The 13119-nt window shown below is 41.8% G+C and overlaps 1 pseudogene; it reads left to right on the top strand.

Annotated features, from left to right (window-relative positions):
* Positions 1-4605: 4605 nt before the first annotated feature.
* Positions 4606-4722, top strand: LOC136646456 (5S ribosomal RNA; annotated as a pseudogene).
* Positions 4723-13119: the final 8397 nt, after the last annotated feature.

The following is a 13119-nucleotide window of genomic DNA, read 5'->3' as shown; positions in this document are numbered from 1 at the left end:
TCATTATAGTAAATGGTGCTTATAGCCCCAGGTAAGCTTGGGGGTTCTCCTGGATGTCCAGGTGTCAGCTGTGGCCAAGAGTGCCTTTGTCCAGCTGCGGCCGTACCTGTCTCAGGTGGATCTGGCCACAGTGGTCCATGCCATGGTGACATCAAGTTTAGATTATTGTAACACGCTGTATGTGGAGCTGCCCCTGAAGACTGTCTGGATGCTACAGTTAGTACAGAATGCAGCAGCTTGTGTAGTTGCTGGAGGTGGGCAGTTTGACTTTGTCATGCCACCGCTCCGGCAGCCACACTGGCTGCTGGTTTGTTTCCAGGCTGAATTCAAGGTCTTGGTTTTGACCTTTAAAGTCCTAAAGGACTTGGGACCAGTGTATTTGAGAGACCGCCTTCTTCTATATAGTCTGGTCTGTTCTCTGAGGTCATCAGAGGGGGCCCTGTTGGTTGTACTACCATTGAGAGAGGTGACGTAGATGGTGGTCAGAAACGGGGCCTTCTTGGTGATGGCACCTGCATTATGGAGTTCCCTCCCCTTTGAATTGAGGGGGGTTGGAACATAACCCAGGTTAAATTTGCAGGCCTGAATAAGGTAGGGCCTAATGTTTGTGAAGTGCTGAGTCACCAGGACTCAGATGTAAAGTGAGCTAGCTGATGAGTCATGCATCATGAGACAGGGTGTGGCTGAAGGAGGAGACACCACCCATCTTGATTCATGCACAGAGCTTTATAAGAGACTGTGAGACCCTCATGTGTGGGTCGTTGGTGGTCATGTGTGTTGTATATTTTGCTGCCTCTGCTTTGTTTTGCTATGCTGCTGCTATTATTGTAAATTTGTAAATACAGACTGAAATGGTGATGGATTTCCTCGTGTCTGTGTACTCCCTACGTTGTGGGCTGTGTCCTTGAAGCTGCATTCCGCTGGACAACCAGATAAGGAGCTACTTCCTCCTCGACAACAGCTTCCTCACTGTTAACTTCTTTCCGGGGGGGGGGGGGGGTCTGATGACATTTTTATTTAGGAAAGCCTTTGAGGCCTTATAAGGGCTGCTTTTACAAATTAATGTTTTTACTGCACATTTTATTGCTGACTGCTCTGTATTTTATCCTGCTCTGTATTTTATTTTTATTTTTAATGTTTATCTGTATTTATTTTGTATTTTAATATTTTTATTGTTAGCTGCCTTGGGTGCCCCTTGGGGAGAAAGACAGAATACAAATTGAATAAATAATAATAGTAATAAGTGCACATAGGATGAAATCTTAAGTCCAGCAGCCTAGGTTGAAACTCCTTGGTACAGAGGTGTAACATACTGCCTCAGTACCTGGGGCAGTGTTGTCACAATGTCATGTGACATTGTGACATCGCTTCCAGGTTCTCCTTGGAGGAGAGGGCACTTGCTATGGTGGCTTTGTGCCCCACCCCCATTCCTTTTTCTGTGGAGGCTTCCCTTTGAAGAAGAAGGAACAGGGCACAAAGCCGCTAGCACCTCCTCTATAACTAGGGCAGAGCTTGAGGGACAATCATGTCTTAAGCTGAAGCTCAAGCTTAGCACCTTGGCCAGGTGCCCCTTGGGCTCCACCCTAGTTACTCCTCTGCCTTTGTGATCCATGACAGTTTCCACAAGTTAATCCCCCTTTTTAGTCCTATCCTCTGACCATAACCAAGCCTGTCCATATAATGCAGTTGAAGATCAGCTGACTGGATCACAACAGTTGACAATAGGCCATTCTAATTCTCTCAAGGAAAACTGTGTAAAAGACCACCCCTCCTACATCCAACCTCTCAGACAAGTGGAAGGAAATAATTAGGATTCCCGTTCAACACGCATCTGGGGATCTAGTTTAAATATACAGCTCTTTGCTGCAACTAGTTTAAATGCATCTTCCTATCTCTAACATATTGCATTTGTTGACTATAATTTGCATATTTATTTACTTTATAATTACACAACATGTTAAATTTAGAATAAAATATTGGTGTACATTAATGAGGCACTGATGTCACTTACAGTAAGTGTTCATTCTCTTTCAAAGTCTCCAGGCTTTCAAAACTTGCTAGTAAGAAGACCATTCATCCTGCTCAAATAACGTTTGTTGGCAAAATTATCACAAATTCTTTCAGGCCTTGTTTCTTGGAATTTGTCTCTTCAGACTTGTATTCTTTTCTGATTGGTATTGTCTCCTATTTGTCATCCTGTTGAAAACCTTATTGTCTCTTGTGAATGCTCTTTCCTTGTTTGCTTCACCTAATGACTCATTGAAAGACTTCATCATGTTTATACCAATTGTACATAAATGCTCATTAAAGTCACAGATCCTGCACATTAAAATCTTCATGATGGACGAGCTGCGCCTTGTACAGACTTTTTTTAAAAGTGTAGTGATGTGGCTGTGACTTTTTAATAAGATTTTGAGTCAATTTTTTCCCCCATATATAATTCTTGCAAGCAAAATCAACTGGGAAGAGGGTGGTATTGATCATGCTGGACAAATTAAGGTTGAAATTCAATGGGCACTGGTTTGGGAATAGGTCATGTTGAACTTAATGGGACTTACTTCTGAGTAAACATGCATAGGATCAACCTGCAGACATATTTTGTGTTTCCACAATTGTCTGTATTGAGCATAGCAACACTATAAAATAACATTGGTTTTATACTAGTTTAATTGTCATTGTTCACCCCAAACAAGCCTGAGAATAGTATTCTCTGTTAAAGATAGCTTGTCCCCTCACAGAGCTACAGCTCCCAGATTTCCCTGTGAAAAGAGAATTACTATACATATAACAAGTTTAAGGGCCCAATCCTATCCAACTTTCCAGCACCGGTGCACCCGCAATGTAGCCCCGAGGTAAGCAAACAAATGTTCCCATACCTTGAGGAGGCCTCTGAGACTGCCTCCCCAACATAGGAAGCAGTGCATACCCCATTGACACAGCAGCACCGGCACTGGAAAATTGGATAGGATTGGGCCCTAAGTCTTTCGTGTAGGTATGTCCTATCTGAATCAAATAATACATTCTGGGGGGAAATTACCTGCAAAATCTAGCAGGCAATTCTTCTGGATGAGTCACATTGAAATAAATGGGACCTGTGGAAGATGTTTTCCTGTTCAACTTGATTCATTCTAGCGGGACCCGTGCAAGAGAACATCTTCCTGGATCGTTCACTTACTGTTTTTCCTCCATGACCGTGTATTAGTTTCATATTAAAATCACTGTAGTTTTTATAGATTGTCACCTACTCTTAAGAGGTCATTAAGTTGCATCTCAAGTCAAGGGCTTCTTCGTGATATGTGCCAAGGCCAGTTGCTTAGCTAGACCATTTGATACCCAGAGCCCATACATTTTTCCCACCCCCCCAAATGACAAAATTATTTATTTAACTAATTATTTTGTGCAACTCACACATATTAATTTTTCACATTTTTTATACCACCTTTCCTCTAAGGCAGGGGTGCTCAAACTTTCAACTTTAGGGATGCTGGACCTTTAACAAGTGTATAGAAGAGATAATTTCAGCAGGTGCAACTTGTCATCCCACAGATGACAAGCTACACCTGCTGAAATTATCTCTCCTACACAATTTTAAAGGTCCAGGGTCCCTAAAGTTGAAAGTTTGAGCACCCCTGCTCTAAGGAGCTCAGGGTGGTGTGCATGATCCCTCCCCTATTTTGTCCTTACAGCAACCCTGTGAGGTAGGTAAGGCTGAGTTAAAGAAATCCACTTTGTGTGACATGGCAGTTATGTTCTTCTGATTATGTGGCTATAGCTTTTGATAAAACACAGATATTTCAATGCTGTTTGTTTTGTTACATTCTGCATTAAATTACACATCAGATAGTATAACACAATGGCTTCATTCCTAAAAACCACAATTTTCACAGTTTTGGTCACTAGTGGTGTCATCCCTCCCCCCTCCCCGAGGGTGTTGCCTTACCTTATTGGTTCCATGCTGTGTCATGACAACATCTCATTGGTTCTTTAAACAATCAGTCTCATTGGTCCATTTTGAGATAGGGAAATGTACTTTTTATTACATAAGACAGTTGCATTTTTCTTTGCTGGCTTTTTGGCCCTACCTTTTGATCTAATTGAGATATTCACTCTGGTTTTGTTCATTGCATTCTGCTGTAAATGACACATCAAATGGTATATAACATGATGGTATTCTTACAAACCATGATTTTAGTTACTAGTGGTTTCACTCCCCCCAAGGGTGGCACTCGCGGCAGCCCACCTCCCGCTAGCTGTGCTGCTGGCCATGGCTCTTCCATGACTGCAACTCTTGCTGATTGTCTCTTTCCATTATCAAAGTGGAAAATCTTCAAGTGTTGTTTTACATAGGATCAACTCTATTGGCTGTTTGTAGCTTATTAAAATGCAACCAAATCTCTTGCTGAATGTCACTGAGCTTATGGTCTCAGTGTAACAAAATATAGCTGCTTCCACCATTTCTTAATCTTATGTTGGTATTCATGCTATACTGGAAAGGTGACCTAATATCAGCCTTGCAAATATTTAGATGGTCCAGTAGCAAACGGACAGTTATTGAAACAGCTGTTTTAGATTGGGTGATGAGAGCAGAATGTCATTTTTGCACAAGCACAGGTCCATTACCCTGCACATGCCCAATCTTGTCTGATCTTGGAAGCTAAGCAGCGTCAGGCCTGGTTAGTACTTGGATGGGAGACCTCCTGGGAATACCAGGTGCTGTAGGCTTATACCATAGTCTTTTGAGACTGAAGGTTGCCAATCAGGTCCATCAAGTCATGCGGGTCTACGTTTTGATTTTGATTTTCCATGAGTGATGGCATGTTTTAAAAACAAATATAAAATATACCAGCACTGACGGGGGGGGGGGGGTTGGAAGAACCTATTTTGCCATGGCATTCCAATTCTTGAATTACTTGAATTACTGGAAATATTGAATTACTTCTGGACTATGGTTGAGACCTGGTGAACCTCTAAGGCAGGGGTGGGCAAACCCTGGCCCGGGGGCCCTCCTGCCAAAATGTTTGCCCGCCCCTGTTCTAAGGGAAGAGTGGCCAACTTCTCCAACCTTGTGAGGGGCAGGATTCCCTGAGCCAAGTGGCTCAAGTGTCAGATTCTCAGCTACCTGTGACATCAAAGAGATAAGACAGCATGTCTGATCCAATAGTTGCCCTCTGTGAATAATGGCTGCTGGGAAGGATGTCTATGCTGCTTTTGGATTAGTTACTGCTGCTGTCCAAACTGAGAGCAGGGCTGGGCTATTTGGGAGCTTGGCTTTCTCAGTGCTGCACTCTGGTTAATCTGAAGAGCTGTGCTATTCAGGTCAGTCACTTCCAACCTGAGATGGTGTGGTGGGATTGGAGAACCATATAAAAACAGGGTGAGTTCCAGAGACACTGCTAGGCTTGCTGCTCTACATAACTTGGATGGTACTACTCAGCCTCTGAAAATAAGATGGGGCAAAGATGCATCCTGATCCAGAGAACTAATCCACATGTGGTGATAGATTTACACCTGTGGATCCATTCTGCCAGTTAAAATGAATGCAGAAACAAGGAGGGATCCCTGTGTCTCATACCTGGGACACAAATCCAGTGTTCTTGTATTGCATGTATAGCTACACCACATGCAAGAAATATGGCAGTCCTTATGCAAACAGTTGGCATGAGCTTGATTAAATCAACTTCCATTTCTACCTTGGAAATACCCCAGAAGAACTGGGTCACAACCCCTATTCTCTCTAGTAGAAGAAGAAATTACTTTTCTAAGATTACATATACAAATAGAAGCAAAGAAAGTATGCCTTTTGCATCAGAATTATTATTATATTCATGTGCAAAAATCTATGCAACGTCAACTGATTAATTGCTTAAAGATCTGGCTCAATTCCCCTCCCTCACCATCTCTAGTAAAAGGATCTCAGGAAGTCAGCCTGAGAAATTGTCTTTTAAAAAGAATGAAAACACTAACTTCATCCTTGCTCCAGGATTTAAACTACTGACAATTGGAATTGACAATACAGTACAGATCAATTCTTGTATTCTGTATAAGGTAGCTTGCTTCACGTGGAGTGAGCTCACCTGATCAAGAAGCAGCTCGGGGCTAAAATAACCCCTAGCTGTCAATAAAAACAAAATGTAATTTCAAAAAGAACAGATACACATTATGCAAAATAAAAGTGAGCAATTCAGGGACAATAGTCTACCAGCAAAAGAGCTCAAGTAGATCAGGTAAGTGCATTTCAGTTTAGTGAGAAACTGGTTTGAGTGTGTAGACCATTTGAGGTGGAACAAATCTTTGGGATAAAATTTAACCTTACTTCCATTCCAATCTTTCTGATTTCTGGTGCTAAACAGCCATGAATACTTCAGAAACACCTTCCTGGAGAAACTATCTTGCTGAGCATATTATTACATTAGGCCTGTGTCCAATATAGCTTTATATAGATAATGCAGCATGGTAAGGTTGGGACTCCTTGTAATTACATTCTATCCCTTTGTAGAAGCACTCCAGTGCAAAAGTTTATAAGAGGGTTTTTGTGTGTGTGTGAAGGGGTTTTTGATGGCTTACCAGAGCTAAGTGTTCAAGATGTAAGATTTCACCTTGCACCCTGTAACCTAAGGAAGTCAGTAAAACTCTACTGGAGAACACCATAGGGTGGCTTTCTAGAAAGTTTGAATTATGGGAAAATTAGAAAACATGACTTTTGCTTCAAGTGGTGAGATGAGATGGGATTTCCTTCATTGTTAAAGAACAGGCAAGCACTGCGTCAGAAATTGGTACCCTGAAAGCAAACCTGTCCCTTTCTCCCACCTAGCAGATGCCTCCACCTGTCTTCCTTGTCATCTGTGAGATGACAAGCTGCACCTGCTGAAATTCCCTCTTCTATACCATTGTTAAAGGTTCAGGATCCCAAAGGTGAAAGTTTGCCCACCCCTGATCCAGATCAACATTCAGGCAGTGGCTCAGTAGGGATTCAGACAGCCCAAATTGGAGATGCAAGAGACTGAACCAGGGACCTTCTACATGCAAGGCAGGTGTTCTTCCTCTGAGCTAGCCCCCCCTTTACTTATTTCTCTTTATTCCAATGCTTCCCTTTGCAAGTTTGTAATACATAAACCCATAAACCAGGACAGTTAAGCAAAAAACAAGCAGCACAGCTTGTGTTGTTCAGTTACTCTTTTCAGAATGGAAACTGTGGTAGTCTTTTCCACCTTTGTGTGGGAGCAGAGGGAATGCTATTGCATTTGAGGGCTAAAAACAATTTTCATAGCATTCTGCAAATTTATTAATTTTTGCATGTACGTGCTACCTTTCAGCCTTTGCAGATGCATTCAATGTATGTGTTCAAAGCAGTTTACTACAACAGAGGAGGGGAAACCACTTTGAATGCCCACTCGGGAGATAAAGCAGAATATAAATCTGTAAGTAAGGCCCAAATCCTACCCCACTTTCCAGCACTGGCCTAGCTGAGCCAATGGGATGTATGCTGCATCCTGCAGTTGGGGGGCACTCATGGAGACCTCCTCAAAGTAAGGGAATGATTGTTTCCTTATCTAGGAGCTGCATTGCCCTTAGGTTGGCACTGGAAAGTGGGTTAGGATTGCGCCCTAAATAAAAAAAACTTAAAACTACAGATTAGAACTGCAGAACAAAGGCTAACAATATATACACATCAGGGACAGCTTAATCCTATCCCCCTTTGCCACTGGTGGAATGTGTATTCTTCCTGAGGAAGTGAGAGGATGGTGATGGAAGTGATGTTCTAGCCAGAGAATGCAATTAGGCTGCCAACGAAATGCCTGGAGGTCACATGTATGGGCCAGCGCAGAGCCCACCATCTGCCAGCACCAGTGTGTTGGTGGTGGGCATTGGGTTGAATGGGACAGGGATGGGAGTGTGTCAAGGGCGGGAAGGGGCACCTCAAGGACTCCACCCCTGTGGAATAGGGCGCACACTACGTTGGCACAGCTGCATCAGTGGGGGAGGATTGGTTTGGCTATCAGTCAAGGACATTTCTCAAAGGAGAAATCCCAAAGGCCAAATGAGAAAGGAAGGGTTTATAAAGGGCAAACCAAAAAGGACCATTTTACAGTTCCAAAGGGAAGTCATTCCAGAGCCTCAGCTTTAAATATGCTGCTGCCTCCAATGGCTGATATTCCATCGATATTCATATATAGATATACCATAGTAGTTTGTATTCCACAGATAATAGTAACTAGAGTATGGCCTGATTTGATTAACAGTGTATTCTTATGCATGTTTACTCAGAAGTAAGCCCTATTATGTTCTGTTGGATCTTCTCCCAGGGAGGTCTGCATAGGATTGCAGCGCAAGATGCTTTGTGGATGCCAGGCCATGTACAGTTTTATTGGTCAAAGCAATGACTTTGACTTGGGCCTAGAAGCACACCACCAGCCAGTGCAGCAAAGCTCAAAGCAAAGGCTATACATGCTGCCAGTTTCTGACATTTAAGATGGGCTGCAGCAGCATTTTGCACTAACAGCAGCTTCTGAGCCATCTTCAAAGGCAGCCCCATGTAAAATGCATTGCTATAGCCAAGCCTGGGGGTGAGAGAAGCTTGGATTAGTCTGGCAGAAAGCAGAGGCTGCAGGCTACTCAGCAACTGGTATTGACAGAAAGCTGTTCTCAAGACCACAGCAACTGCTTATCAAAAAGAAAGAGTCCAGGATGACACCAAAGCCGAGAACTTGTGTCAGTGCAGTTTGATTACTGGGACCATGAAGTTCTTCAGAGGACAAGGAATGAACCCTTACACTATTACCTCAACTCAATGGCAGCACAACGAAAAGTCAATATTGATTGGTGGAGACTATCCTGTTGATTTGGGTGTAAGTCCAAATGAACTCAGGGAAACTTTCTTTGACTTAGGCTGCAATCCTATGCACACTTTACTGAGAGTAAGCCCCACTGCAGACAATGGGACTTCTGATTAGACAAGCATTGGATTGTGATCACAATTGACATGGAATTAGGCTGTAAATATTGTGGATGCCACAGCCCATGAAAGCACCAGGTCTATACCTGAAAGCATGTCTATCCCATGAAAGCAGAAGGTCTATACCAGGATTGTCAAACTCATTTCCTATAGTGGGCTGGACAGCATTTATGGCATCTGATGAGGACTGGAAGTGACATCATTAAGCAAGAAGTGACATCATTAAGCAGATGATGGCTAGAAATAAGCACCTTTTTCACACATAAACTCATTAGCTGCAAATGATAGAAGAAAAAATGTGCAACTCTGGTTCATTTCAAGATAGGAGAGAGCCCAATTATAACAGGAATTGGATAAATTGCTTTCAGGGGCCAAACCCTGCTCATGGGCCTTATGTTTGACACCCTTGGTCTATAACTTTTCTCTTCCTTATCAAGCATACAGAGATTCAGCAGTATCACTAGGGCTGCTCTTACTGACAGCACTGGCCAACTGAGGCGATGAAATTTTGAGAAGAAAGACAAAGAGAATCATCCGCAGTACAAAAATATGAGCAACGCAGCTACATCAACATGTTCATGCGCTGTATAATGTAGTGAATTATGCAACAATTAAAAATATTGTTAAAACAAAATTTGCTCACCTACTGTGTGTGTTCGGAATCTCTGCAGGCTGAAGGTAGACAAACAGTAGTTAGTGCCATCTGTACAGCAACAGAGTTTTCTGTTTACAAAGGTGGCTGTGGGAAAACATGGTGGGAGAGATAAGGAGGCACAGCAGAACACACTAGAGGCCGTGACTTAGGATGACACACCATAAAACCAATATGAGAATGCTTGGTTTGGTCAGTCTTCCTGTTGGGATGCAGCTTAATGTGATTTCTTGCAGTGATTCTACAACAGTAACAAAGGACCACAAGATGCCTCCAAGCTCCACTCTGATGGCCTCCATTAGGTTCCCTTTTCTAATGTATCATAGAGAAACATTAATGTAAGGGAATTTAAAACTACCTTCAAATAAGTGTCTACCTTTCTTACTAAGATCATTAATCCCCAAAGGCATACTTTCAAAACTGAGCTTCATTCTGCCACATAACAAGAAACGGAATTGGTTTCCTTCACTTCACCTCCTCATTCATTTTCTTGCTTGCTCATGGTGTCAAAACTGCATTTTATTTACAACACAGTGGATCTTCCCAAATTAAAACCCTAGTTATCACAACACACTTAATTTTTAACCATTTTTAAGGACGCAATCCTAGGCATGTCTACTCAGAAGTAAGTCCTATTGTGTTCAAAGGGGGTTACTCCCAGGAAAGTGCAGCCTGAGGGCCCAATCCTATGCATGTCTATTCAGAAATAAGTGCCATTACAATCAGTGGGGTTTACTCTCAGGATAGGATTGCACCCTGAATTACGTCAGAGGAGGTGGTCTCAAACTTTCTCCCAGTGGCCCTTCCTGACTTGGGGACGGGGACTTTTCAATTTCACAAAGTGAAATGCATTTATTGTGGACTGCCTTGGGTAGTCTGGTTATGGCAGCAAAGGCAGGATAGACATACTTTATTTGTTTAAATATTTTTTATTTAAAAATAGAGTAAAGGACTTTATAAAGATGGGAATCTTAGCTGTTTTTGTTCATCCCAGACTTGGTAGTATGCAGACTCAAAGGAAAAGGAAGGATCAGGACACTCAGCTAATATTTAGTATGCTCCTAGATGAGTGTAAATGAAACAATTGGTGTAGTGGTAAATTATTTTATTTATTATTTTTCATATTTTAATACTAACATTCCTCCAAGGAGCTCAGGATGATGTACATGGTTCCTCCCCTCCTTTTGTCCTCACAACAACCCTGTGAGGTAGGTGAGACTGAGGTAGCGACTGGCCCAAGGTCACGCAGGAAGCTTCATGGCTGAGCAGGGATTTGAACTTGGATCTTCCAGATCTAGGTCTAAGTTCCAAACCATGACACCATCTTGGTCTCTCCTTATGAATTATTAACAAGCTTCCCCCGCCCTTTTGACTTGAGCTAGAAATAATTCAGTACCATCAATGTGCCTTGTACTATTCAGACTTTCATAAACAACAAAGACAGGTCCCAGGCTGGACTCCCAGCCTGCCTGCAAAGCAGATGCTTGCCTTCCTTCCTGCATGCACTTTGCGCACCTGAATGTAGTAGCTTCAGTGGGTCTACCTTTTGGCTTGGTTTTTCAGTCTGAAGTCTGTGAAAGGATTTCTACCATGCTGATAATATTGTGACTAGTATCTCATTTCTCACTTTTTTGTTTTTGCAGTTCAGTACCTACATAACCTTCATGGATTATTGATAATATTTCATTTTGATGGTTCCATAGTGTCCCTATCTTATTGTGCTTAAAATTCGTCCTCCATTTTCAAGACTGCAATTCTGGAAGTATTTTAGACTTATAGCAGCTACTTTTGGCTTTCTGATCACCCTCTAATTGCTGTTTCTTTCAGGTCTCTCAGTGATTCATCTTTCTCTGTATCTGCTTTTATCTGCTACACTTTTATAACCTAATGAAAGTGCCTGGGCAATGAAATCTACATAAGCTTTTGTTTCACTTCTAAGACCTTTTCTGATTTCACATTGTGAATTCCAACTCTAGACTACGGTAGTACCACTGTAGTATATATAAATTTATCTGGTGCATGTTATGACCAAATCCTGTATTTGAATCCTTAAATTGAAATTATTCATTAGCTTCCTAAACAATGGTTTGTGGTCTGTTTCCACAATTACCACCTTGGCTTATTGATGTTAAAACAATACAGTTGCAATTGCTATTTCAGGCTACCATTCTCCATTGTGATTGCTGCAATTGTTGAAGTGTTTATGGTCCTCTCTGAGACAGACATTTTTATGCTCATTCTTCAGTAGCCCTGTTTCAGGACATTTCCAGAATCCTTGAGATCTGTGTTCAAGCTCCTTTTTTCTTCTTCTCCAAAACAGTGATGTTTGTGCTGCTATCTGTCCTGATAACTGACCATGTCCATTGAAAGTTTGTCTTTGGTTGGAATTTGGCATTGGCCTGATAGTTGTTATTCTTTCTCCCTCTTCTAGATGAGATTTTTGTTCCACAAAAGTCCATTCAGTAACTTCTCCAAACACTTAACTTTCATGTCTCATTGCATTTCAAAACATACTAGGATTGATCCTAAAATTATACTTAGCTGAATTCCAAAGAAAGATACATATTGATGAATATGACCACATTCTGCTGAGAGCTGTTGTGGTGTAGTGGTTAAGAAACTGAGGGCCCTCCTATCCAACTATCCAGCACCAATGCAGATGCCATGCAGCTCCGAGGCAAGGGAACAAACATTTTCTTACCTTGTGGAGGCCTCCATAACTACCTTCCAACCACAGGATGCAACACACACTCCATTGACACAGCTACACCAGTGCTGGAAAGTTGGATAGGATTTGGCATCAAGCTAAGAATCAGGACTTCTGTGGTCTGAATCTTAACCTCAGTCATGAACTCACTAGCTGGTCTTTGGGGATAATAATATTTACTTTGTAGGATTACATCAACATAATGCAAGTGATGTGCTTTGCACATCTAGAAAGTGCTATGCAAATCTTATGTACTGTTAGTATACTCTTGGTCCACTAGTGACTTCACTGACACTTGTAGCACCTAGCTAGCTCCACCTTAAGCTTGTCATAGAGGGTGTATGCCACCTTTCCATTTGATTGTTAAGCATACCTGTTTGTTTATGAAGATTATATGCTGATAGTGAAACAAGCCAAGGCTTCATTTTCTGGATCTTAAATTCTTGTAAGAAAGCATCAGCCACATCAAAATTAGGTTAGGTATACTTTTGGTGTAAACTTCATTTAGCATGACCAAGCAGCCCACTGAAATGTATGCCTAGGGGTGCTGTAGTGCATTCAGCATTATTTATTTATTCAAAGAATATATACATACAACATCTTTCTCCAGAAAGACGATTAATTAAATTAATTTCTCCAATTTCTCCAATTAAAAACGAAACAAGACAAACCCAAATGGAGCACATAAAACAGTTATAAATTACATTTGATTAAAACACCAGTCCATCATGTCAGCTGTTGAATGCCATTCTGAATAAGAAGACCATAAGGACCTGTTAGAAGGTCTCCAAGGAGGGAGCTGTTCTT

The sequence above is a fragment of the Tiliqua scincoides genome, chromosome 3, assembly GCF_035046505.1.
Source record: "Tiliqua scincoides isolate rTilSci1 chromosome 3, rTilSci1.hap2, whole genome shotgun sequence".
In the NCBI taxonomy this organism is placed as follows: domain Eukaryota; kingdom Metazoa; phylum Chordata; class Lepidosauria; order Squamata; family Scincidae; genus Tiliqua; species Tiliqua scincoides.
Note: the sequence above shows the minus strand (reverse complement) of the source record. Positions and strands in the feature narration are given on the sequence as shown.